Source organism: Schistocerca cancellata, chromosome 6 (assembly GCF_023864275.1).
Source record: "Schistocerca cancellata isolate TAMUIC-IGC-003103 chromosome 6, iqSchCanc2.1, whole genome shotgun sequence".
Classification (NCBI taxonomy): Eukaryota; Metazoa; Arthropoda; class Insecta; order Orthoptera; family Acrididae; genus Schistocerca; species Schistocerca cancellata.
Genome location: NC_064631.1, coordinates 153,291,373 through 153,302,111, shown reverse-complemented (window position 1 = coordinate 153,302,111; position 10,739 = coordinate 153,291,373). Strand labels below are relative to the sequence as shown.

General features: G+C 41.2%; 1 pseudogene; it reads left to right on the top strand.

The window, feature by feature from the left end:
* Positions 1-1,075: 1,075 nt before the first annotated feature.
* On the top strand, positions 1,076-1,192 carry LOC126089706 (5S ribosomal RNA; annotated as a pseudogene).
* Positions 1,193-10,739: the final 9,547 nt, after the last annotated feature.

The window sequence follows — 10,739 nt, the reverse complement described above, 5'->3', positions numbered from 1 at the left end:
CTCCGCCGGGATCAGCCGCATGGGGATCCATGAATCGATTCAATTTAGCACTTGTTCATATGATCGGAAGTGCTAGTCCGGCAGACTGTAAGCCACTGATCGAAAAAGGTGGTAGTCAGAGAGAGCAACGTATAGAGAATACGGCGGGACGGATAGGACTTCTCATTTCAACATTTCCATGTATACTTTGTTGGATTTTGCGACATGGTGTCGAGCACTGACCTGCTGCAAAATGACCTATACGTGTCTATCGCTGTATTGTGGCCGTTTGTGTTTCAGTACTGGGCTCTGAATGCGTCAGTTGCTTTCGATAACGACGTCCTGTGACTGTCTTAGTCTGTTTCAGTAGCGACGAACACGTTCTGCCTTCCACCGCCATGCCGGTCTTCGACAACAAAATCACCGTTCTCAAGGCGTCGAAAACATTCTCTGCACGTTCTTCCACTAATAGTTCCCTCACCATTGGTGTTACCCAGCATTTTAAGAGCCACAACCGCAGATTTCTTCACGTTAAATTAAAACTTCCCGCAAATGGAGGGAAATGGGTACGTGAGTTAACGTATTTAATCGAGAATAAGTTTATGATGCAATCACAAATGGTTCAAATGGCTCTGAGCACTATGGGACTCAACTGCTGTGGTCATAAGTCCCCTAGAACTTAGAACTACTTAAACCTAACTAACCTAAGGACAGCACACAACACCCAGCCATCACGAGGCAGAGAAAATCCCTGACCCCGCCGGGAATCGAACCCGGGAACCCGGGCGTGGGAAGCGAGAACGCTACCGCACGACCACGAGATGCGGGCGATGCAATCACAAATCGACTAATATTTTTATGGCATTATGTTTACAGATGCCTGAGGTTATTGTATTACACCTACGACCAACAACCCGACCCCCACTTGCCGCTACTGCCGTCTATTGCAAAACGGCGGAAGCAAAGTTGTAGACCTAATACTTTTGTTACCGTATCACGTGGCCGCAACGCCAGCAGGCGACATCCAACGTTGCGATGGGCAGTGTGCATAATGTTTTGGCGTATGAGTGAATTTCATTCATTGATAGTTTGAGGAGGCAACAGCCTTGCCGCAGTGGCTACACCGGTTCCCGTGAGATCACCGAAGTTAAGCTCTGTCGGGCGTGGTCGGCACTTGGAGGGTGACCATCTAGGCCACCACGCGCTGTTGCCATTTTTCAGGGGTGCTCGACCGAATAGTAGAGGCTTCGGTCAAGAATACAATCATAACGACCGGGAGAGCGGTATGCTGACTCCACGTCCCTCCTATCCGCATCCTCTACTGAGGATGACACGGCGGTCGGATGGACCCGGTAGGCCACTCGTAGCCTGACGACGGAGTGCTACTTTGAGGAAGTGGATAATGACGGATTCAGTTAACAACAGTGATTGTTAGCAGATCACGAACTGTACGGTTTACTGAAAACGTTACTCATCTCAAACACTTTTGAATATAAGAGGCGATTAAAGTTTCCGTTCGAAGGCCGTACAGTCCAAAATCAGTATGGCAATCAGGCAAAATCCCCTAAACAATGACGCAATCATCCCACCGACAAAAGAAGTTGAAGGTACCCGTTTGGTAAAACACAGTGTCCTGCTTGACTGAGACCTGCCTACTGCACTTCTTCGTTTGGCAGGAGTTACCGACTCTTCTAGGTCTTCGCATGAGGAGAGATTAGGACCACAGTGCTCGAGTGACTCCCACTTCAGTTGGCCAGACGTCTGTGTTAAAACGTTTGCGATATGGAGACGCGTGTGTGGACCAGCACGGAACTTCACCATCCCCTGGTTTTGGACAGATATGCTGCCCCACACGTTTTCTTCATTCTCCGGTGAATGTCTACCGTAGTTTGTCCTTCGGCACCAAAGAAAAGAAGAACAACACGCTGGTTCTTTTTGGAAGTATTTGGTAGCAGCGTCGCCGTAGTTCACGTTTCAGCATTTACAACACACACGTGGAGAAGATACGAATGCCATGTTGGTACCTTGCCTACATATCGATGCTTAAACGAATACCAGCATCGGAGTCGCATTACATTACATATAAACTGTAGCAACGCCCTCAAACGTAAACTTTATGATCACTCCTTAAACATTCAGTTTAGCAGTGCTCCGGTTGCTAGCATACGACACTCATTGTTTTACACTGAAACCTTAAGGCGAACAGAACGCGGCGCGAACAAGCATAGCAAAAGAAGATCAGCAGGTACACCCGAGGAATGCCGACAAGCTCATCATCTCAACTCACCTCGAGTCCACTGGACTCGCATTCGGGAGGACGACGGTTCAATCCCGCGTCCGGCCATCCTGAATTAAGTTTTCCGTGATTTCCCTAAATCGTTCCAGGCGAATGCCCGGATGGTTCCTTTGAAAGGGCACGGCCGACTTCCTTCCCCGTCCTTCCCTAATCCGATGAGACCAATGACCTCGCTGTCTGGTCTCCATCCCCAAAGAACAACCCAAAATCACCTCGAGTCGACTACTGACTACAGATTAAACTACTACGCTTAGCGTTCCCTCCAGGCAACAATTTCACACTACCCAAAGCATTATCAACGGTCAGCGATTAGTCTGGAAATTCTCGCCTGAGCTAAACCACTGGCAGCTGTATTGACGTAACGTACACCCTGCGAAGAAGGAGATAGACATTTTGTGATCAGAGCATAGGAATGACTAATACATTGACGTGGGAGGTTGCAGGATCCTCACGTAAACGCAGCACATATTTGTTGACTCACGGAAGAGGTAAATAACAGATTTCCCTTGAACCCTACTCACAAAGTTTCAAGAACGATTATTAGGTACCGGCCGTTGTGGCCGAACGGTTCTAGGCGCTTCAGTCCGGAACCGCGCTGCTGCTATGGTCGCAGGTTCGAATCCTGCATCAGTCATCGATGTGTGTGATGTCCTTAGGTTAGTTAGTTTTAGGTAGTTCTAAGTCTAGGGGACTGATAACCTCAGATAAGTCCCACAGTGCTTAGAGCTATGTGAACCATTTTTTTTATAATTAGGTGATGAAAGTACGCTTACATTCCTGTCCCCTACTTGTAGATCCCGCAGACGCCAAGAAGAAAAGATTAGGTTACACAACTGAAGACATGATGAGGCTGTGAACCGTGACCAATGTACTGTCGCGATTTATTTGGATAACTGGTTTCGCCCATGATACAGGTTATTTTCAGAGTCACATAACTATTACTGGAAAATGTGCTTGTTAGCAGAGTAAGTCTTCTCAGAAAACTTCCTAGCCCAGCCGACAGGCTTTGCTTCGCAGTAATAGTTATGTGGATCTGAAGATGTATTACGGTTCGAAACCTGTTATACAACTTGAAACGTCACCTTAGAAAAATTATAAATGACTGTGCTTAAACTGACACACAATATTTTAAGCGCAACGCGATCGGACTTTCATTAATCCCTACAAAAGAATGGCCCTGACTAACAGTAACCTATACCTTTCATGAATCACTTACCTCACAAAAAACTTCGTTACTCGAACTACTGCAATGCAGAGAACGCCAATACTGCCACCTAAATAAAAGATTCTAACTACTGAAGGAACTAACTACTTATAGGCATAGTTAGCAAATGAAAGATTTTGATAGAGAACAAACAATGTATTTACCTTAATAGTGTCCAAAAGTCATAATATATATATCAGTTCATGACATCCAGTCTTACAAATTTACTGTCTCTGATGGACACACGTCCAAATCATCCGCTCTCAAAACTCCGCCATCTCTCTCCCCACATCCACCACTGCTGGCGGCTCACCTCCAACTGCGCAACGCTACGCGCTGTTAACAGCCAACTGCCCAACACTACAATAGCAAATTCCAACAATGCAAAAGAGTCACAGACTGCACACAGCACAGTCAGTGATTTTCATATAGAGCGTTACATGGCGTTACCAACACAAAAACCTAAACAGCCTACTTACATAGCCCCATGCTTCCCACAAAAAAATTTTACAAATTGTTTTGGGCAGTGGCCAATACTGATTTGAAAAAAAAATATTATAATTACAATAACAAAGAAATCAAATGCACACACGGATACAATGTTCGTCAAAAGGTAAAATTTTCTCACAGTCCATAAAGACAGATCATTCATCACAGTATTAATTACAATTTTATGCACGAAGTCTGAGCACTAAAAGAAAATGCACACAGAAGTAGTGGATTTACATGCAGTCTTGAAGAAGTAGTGTTGTCCTTCCAACGGAAAGACAGTGCTGACTCTAGACATGCAGACAGGTAATGGGCCACAACAGAGCAAACCAACAGCAGAGTTAGTCGAAGTTTTGAAGAATATTGGTAGGTAGGTCATCACAGAGCAAACCCACTGTAGTCCTGGTAGAGATTACGGTATTGGTGGGCCACCAGAGGTGCAGACCCACTGCAGTCCTTGTAGAGACGGCCAGCATCCATCTGTTGCGACTGAGCAGGCGCGCAATCACCATCGAAGAGTCTTGCGGACAATATAGCAAGTCCATGAACCACCACTTGTGCAATCACAAAGTTTTTTTTTTTTTAATGTCCTTAGAACCAGCAATGCGGTTAACCAGTCCCTTGCTGTTTTATTAACACATGTGCAAACACTAACGGTCCAAACTTCTCACATATTGTGCATATACTATGACCAACAGAAACGTGTGCACTGAAATGAAACTTAATTTGAAGAACTGGTGTCTATACAATTATAAATTTACAACATAAGAATACAATTAAAAATGTATAAAATACATCATTAAAGAGCATAGCAGTACAGATAACATTTGTAGTAACACAGGCTTTACAAGAGAATAAAAATAAACATATACATCAGTTTTACAGGAATTGTAACATAAGTAAATATATAAAAGAATGAAAATAGCTTTCGAAACAGTAATTTCACACATGAGCATTGAAACAGAACAGAATTAATAATGTCTAAACATCTTTACAAAGTAAATAAGATAGTATTACAAAAATTCTACAACATATCTCTTATCAGATAAACATATAAAGACAGGAAGAACACAAATACAGAAGAGTACACAAACACATAGCGGAATAACACAAAAGGAAAGAACAGGGTCTGTTTTCAGTAAGACGTCTGGTACTGCAGTCCAACCCAAAACTTCATTCCATAGATCTTTCCTCTTATTTCAACATTTGCTCCTGTCAAAAAAATCGTATCTAAGCCTGTTTTCCCTAAACCCTACTGTTTTCTTCGTATCCTGTTTCAAAATAAATATTTCTCATTGTGAAATACTCATTTTGGCCCAAATCTTTTTCATATAACTTCTCAATGCATTCTTTCCCTATTCTTCATAGTTAGTTTCTTACATAGTCTACCCCCTCTTAAGCTAACTTAAATCTACTGAGCTCAGATATATATACTAAGGGACGAGGCAATGCAGCAACACACAACAAATTAACACAAACAGCAGTGACAAAAAAATGCTAATTGGCAAAGCAAGCAGCGGTATATCTAAATTAGCAAAACAAATGCAATATTACAAGTAATATAAGGCACTGCGCAGCAAACAAGAAAAATAAACCAGTAGTAAAACTCCCTTAACAGAGTAATACAAAGTGAAATTCAGTAGTACTATGCTTTTCTGAACCAAGTTTCAGAGTGTCCATTTGTGTTGAAATCGTATCTACTGTGTCCTTTAAGTTTTCCTGAGTTTTTGCAAGTTGCGTAACCGAAGCGGTAGATGCAACTGAGTCAATTTTAGCTTGCAAGGTGTCGTGATTTTCATGAACAATAGTTTGCAGTTCCTTTATGGCTGCTTCGTGATTCTGTAATGCATTTTCATGACGCGAAAAAATAGGTTAGAAATGCTCCCAAATTTGTGTTTTTACGTCATTACAGACTTTTTGACATTTCGATTCGATTTTAAGTAACTCAGCAGTTAAACCTTCACATGTTTGTTCAAGCGTGGTGTCTAACTTTTGAAGCTGTTGCTGTGACCGTTTTTGATTTTGTTCCATTGCGTCTAACTGTTACTGTGTTTGTCTCTGGTGCTGTTCCATTGTGTCTAACTTTTGAAGCTTTTGTCACATTTGTTGAATTAATTGTAATAACAATGCACTGGTATCTGAAACTTGTTCCTCAGTGCTATCGGTAGTGCATTTGCACCGGCAACATTCACATTTTGACAAGCAGAAAATGTGTCTTGCCTTATTTGAGAAAACGGTTAGGATGCAAAACCTGTATCTACAGTATTTGCAAGATTGTGTCCTGTCATTTCGGAGCTGTTGCCGACCGATCGATCGATAATGCTTCCCTGTTCACTAATTGTTTCACTGTTTACACCATTATTGGCCGCCTGCTCCATTTCCCTATGCACAATTACCAAATTACTTCTTTGAATGTCTGTTAATTCATTGCACGGTGGTGCTGATAAGCTACACTCGTCGTCACTATCATTTCTCAATTTACTTTAGAGTCTAGTGTTACGTTTTTCACACGCCATAATTATCACGTATTTCACGCGATAACAAGAAAAGCACAATTTGAATAGCAAAAATAAGAAAACACATTAACATAGCACTGAAAAGCACAGCTGCGAAATACTTGCTGCAAATCTACATGCATTCCACAACTGTTTTACTGTACAACAATGAAAAACTACAACTACAAAGGATATTCTCTCTATAATTATGCTCTAGCGATAAACAATACCTACACTAATTATACAAACTACAAGAAAAAATCAGGAGATTCCAGCGAAGTATCCTGGCAGTGTCGCCGTATGAAATGTCCTCTTAGAAAAATTATAAATGACTGTGCTTAAACTGACACACAATATTTTAAGCGCAACGCAATCTGACTTTCAATAATCCCTACAAAAGAATGGGCCTCACTAACAGTAACCTATATCTTTCATGAATCACTTACCTCACAAAAAACTTCGTTACTCGACCTACTGCAATACAGCAAGCGCCAATACTGCCAGCTAAATAAAAGATTCTAACTACTGAAAGCACTAACAACTGATAGGTATAGTTAGCAAATGAAATATTTTGATAGAGAACAAACAATGTATTTACCTTAATAGTGTTCAAAGGTCATAAATATATAGCAGTTCATGACATCCAGTCTTACAAATTTACTGTGTCTGATGGACACACGTGCAGATCATCCGCTCTCAAAACTCCTCCATCTCTCTCCCCACATCCACCACTGCTGACGGCTCACCTCCAACTGCGCAACACTACGCGCTGTTAACAGCCAACTGCCCAACACTAGAATATTCCAACAATGGAAACCAGCCACAGACTGCACACAGTACAGTCAGTTATTTTCATATCGAGCGCTACATGGCGTTACCAACACAAAAACCTAAACAGCCTACTTACAAACTGAAGCATAACAACTAACCCAGACGGTGTCTTCCTTCATTGAAGGCGAGATTAGACGAGCTACACTGCGTCCAGAGGTATTTAAGCATTCTTCCCACGCTTCTAATGTGAATGGAATGGGAAGAAACCTTAAGATATTGCTTAAAGGTAATTACTGTCTACCATGAACTTGGAAGTAATTTGTGGAGTACAGCTGAAGAAACTTTACTGCAACGATTTTTCGAAACACACTAAAATCATTCCTCACCCGAAATATGAAGACTTTTCACGTACATGTACAGATGTGTCATCTGCATAGCGTTCAAGTGCGCTCCTGTTAAGTGATCCCTAAGAAGTCACCTGCACCTTGTGGAAACCCAGCTGAGTTTTATCCTCTCATTTACTACAACAAACTGTTGATGCTGAAGGGTATAGTAGTATCATTGCAAATGTAAGCAAAGCTAAATTAATGATTGTTAAATACACGAAGAGCACTGAGAGTCTCCTTGGTATGGGTCATAGATCATGTAGAATGACAAGATCGACCATCTGGCAAAGGAGGCCACTGTTTCTGGGCCTGTGCGATCCAACCAATAATTACAAACACCGCCTGATTTCAAATATTTCAGGAGAGATGGACGGTGAGAACTAACTTGATACGAATGCGCCAAGGTTCAACTTGTTCCCATTTACAAGGAAATAACAATCACTTGCTGATTTCCTGTAGTTTTTTGAAGCACAGAAAAACCGCTCACTGCAAAACCTTGTGAAAATAAAAGTACCCCTTCCAATAAGCCCTCCTGTTGTGGTCTGTCGTGAACATCCTAAAATACACAAAGCCCTCTTGTATTTTACAGGACTGTAACGTGTGTGTACGAAATTCATTTTTCCACTTATACGAGTACTTGCATAAACTCTCCAGTTTAGAGTTGTATGCGTCTCAATTTCTCTTTCTTCATGAAACATTTGAGCGGAGCGAAAACAAGACTACCTGCAAATTACGCAATGTGTTTTTTTACGAATTTTCAAAGCCAACTGCGTGAGATCTAGTTCCACAAAAATACATTGAATTTTTTGAAAGTATTCAGGGGAATTAAAAAACTTAATTAGAAGTTTGAGGGGAAATCGATATGTTTCAAGAACACCTGCAACTAGCTACCTAAATGAAATGTTAACAGGTTCATCTCTTCAAAGTCTTGCCATAAAAAAGTTGTATTGGTGTGCTATTAAACTGTCAAAAACGACTTCCTTCAAATGAAGTACTAAATTAAGCACATTTAGAGAATAAAATACGCTAGAGAAGTTCTGAACTAAACTTGAAAATAAGAAAAAAATGATAAAAGGAGATACATTTTGTGAAAAATTTGTCTGAAAGTAAAAATTGGAGAAGCAGTAGACGTGCCCGTCATAGGAAGGAGGATTGGAAGGTAGATTAGGTTTTAATGTCCCATCGACATCTAGGTCATTACAGATGGAGCACAAGCTCGGAATGATTCAAGGGTGGGGAAGGAAAATGACAGTCCCCATTCAAAAGACCTATCCGGGCGTTTGCTTGGAGCGATTTAGACAAATCACGTGAAACCTAAATCAGGATGGCGAGACACGGATTTGAACCGGCGTCCTCCCGATAGTGGCCGAGCGGTTCTAGGCGCTACAGTCTGGAACCACGCGACCGCTACGGCCGCAGGTTCGAATCCTGCCTCGGGCTTGGATGTGTGTGATGTCCTTAGGTTAGTTAGGTTTAAGTAGTTCTAAGTTCTAGGGGACTGATGACCTCAGAAGTTAAGTCCCATAGTGCTCAGAGCCATTTGAACCATTTGAACCATTTTTTACTCCCGATAGCCCCTCGAATGATCCTCAAAATCATGCACAGCAAACTCCAAACTGGGAGATATTTGTCTGGTGGATTACGCAGAGAGCACAGTATACTGTTGCGTTGTCTTGACATATTTCTATCGTCTACGCCCGAAGGTCGTAGTATTTACAAATTAGCAGGAGAAAGCGTTCAGCTCAACCACACAAAAACACGGTTGGTAATAAAAACGAGCTTGTTACAGCTAAGGACTAGCAAAATACTACAGTGATGACATGGTGTACTACTTTAGAACTGCGGCTGATTTTGGCTGGCAGTCGCAAGACACGCAATGTAAAATAAAAAGGAAATAATGAAAAACCCAACGAGGATTCTACAACAGTGGTGAAACATGTTTCGGTGATAAAACAAAACAACAATTTAGTACATGAAAAAAAAACGAATTCTTAATTCACTATCATAAAAAAGTTCCAAAAGTTTTTGAGTCTCAAAAATGTTTCAAGAGAAAATCCTTGGAATATTAGGAAGCGGAACATTCTCACTCGGCACTACATTTGTTGTGCATGATGAACCATTCAAAGGCACTTGAAACGTGCCTCTAATCTGTTTTACTTCTTACTTTTAGAAAAATCATTTCACAAAACATTTGATGGCTCTGGTCAAAACTCTTTTTTTTTATATTCTATTTTGTCTCTAGTTGATATGTGAAGATTTCTTAGTGTAAGTACTCAACCTGTGAGGAAATTGTAAAATAATTTAACATTTTTCAAACTATTTATATTGACATATCTCTTTATAAATGATTTTCTATTCGTAGCTCGGTATTGGCACTATAGTTCAATAAACCAAAGCCAAAAGAAAAGAAGTTGCCTCTGTCACCCACATTGCTATCATGACGAGGCCTCATATATAAGCTCAAACTGTATTCTAAACTAGACATAACGTACTAAGACAGGCTAGTTCAGTACTTTGGACAATAATGTGAACTCATTACATCTTTTAACACTCAAGTATACTTTCAACGCCCTACCGTTGATACATCACTTCACGTGTTTTGAAGCAAACGATTATAGCACATAACTAATTTAATTATGAAATTTAGGTCTTTTTCTGTCGTGTTGTTCAACAGCTATGTTACCACCTTTGTCAGTCCATCATTCACAGCTGTTCTCTTCAACCCACCATACGCTGGTGCAGAGGGTACAACCCATTCGCGAACGGTATGTTATAAAAAAATATTGCTCATACCGCTCTGCATAAGCCCAAGTTTCTGAGACTTCACTGTCGCGATAACTACACTTGATGCCTGTTGGGCGAAATAATATATTTCTCGACTTGGGCTTTCACAATTTTGTCAGTTAAGCGCTCCACGGGGCTGAACGTTTATCTTGCAACGTCTTTCACTGCGTTTGAGCTACTCTCACGTCGAGTATAAAATCCACGAGGAAGTTTCGCAGTTCATTGAATCTTTTCTATCGCTTCCTTTAATACAACTTAGAAAGGATTCCAGGCCATCGAACAGCACTCAAGAATCGGACGAACGAGGTTTTTCATTGCGACCTCGTTCGTGCGTG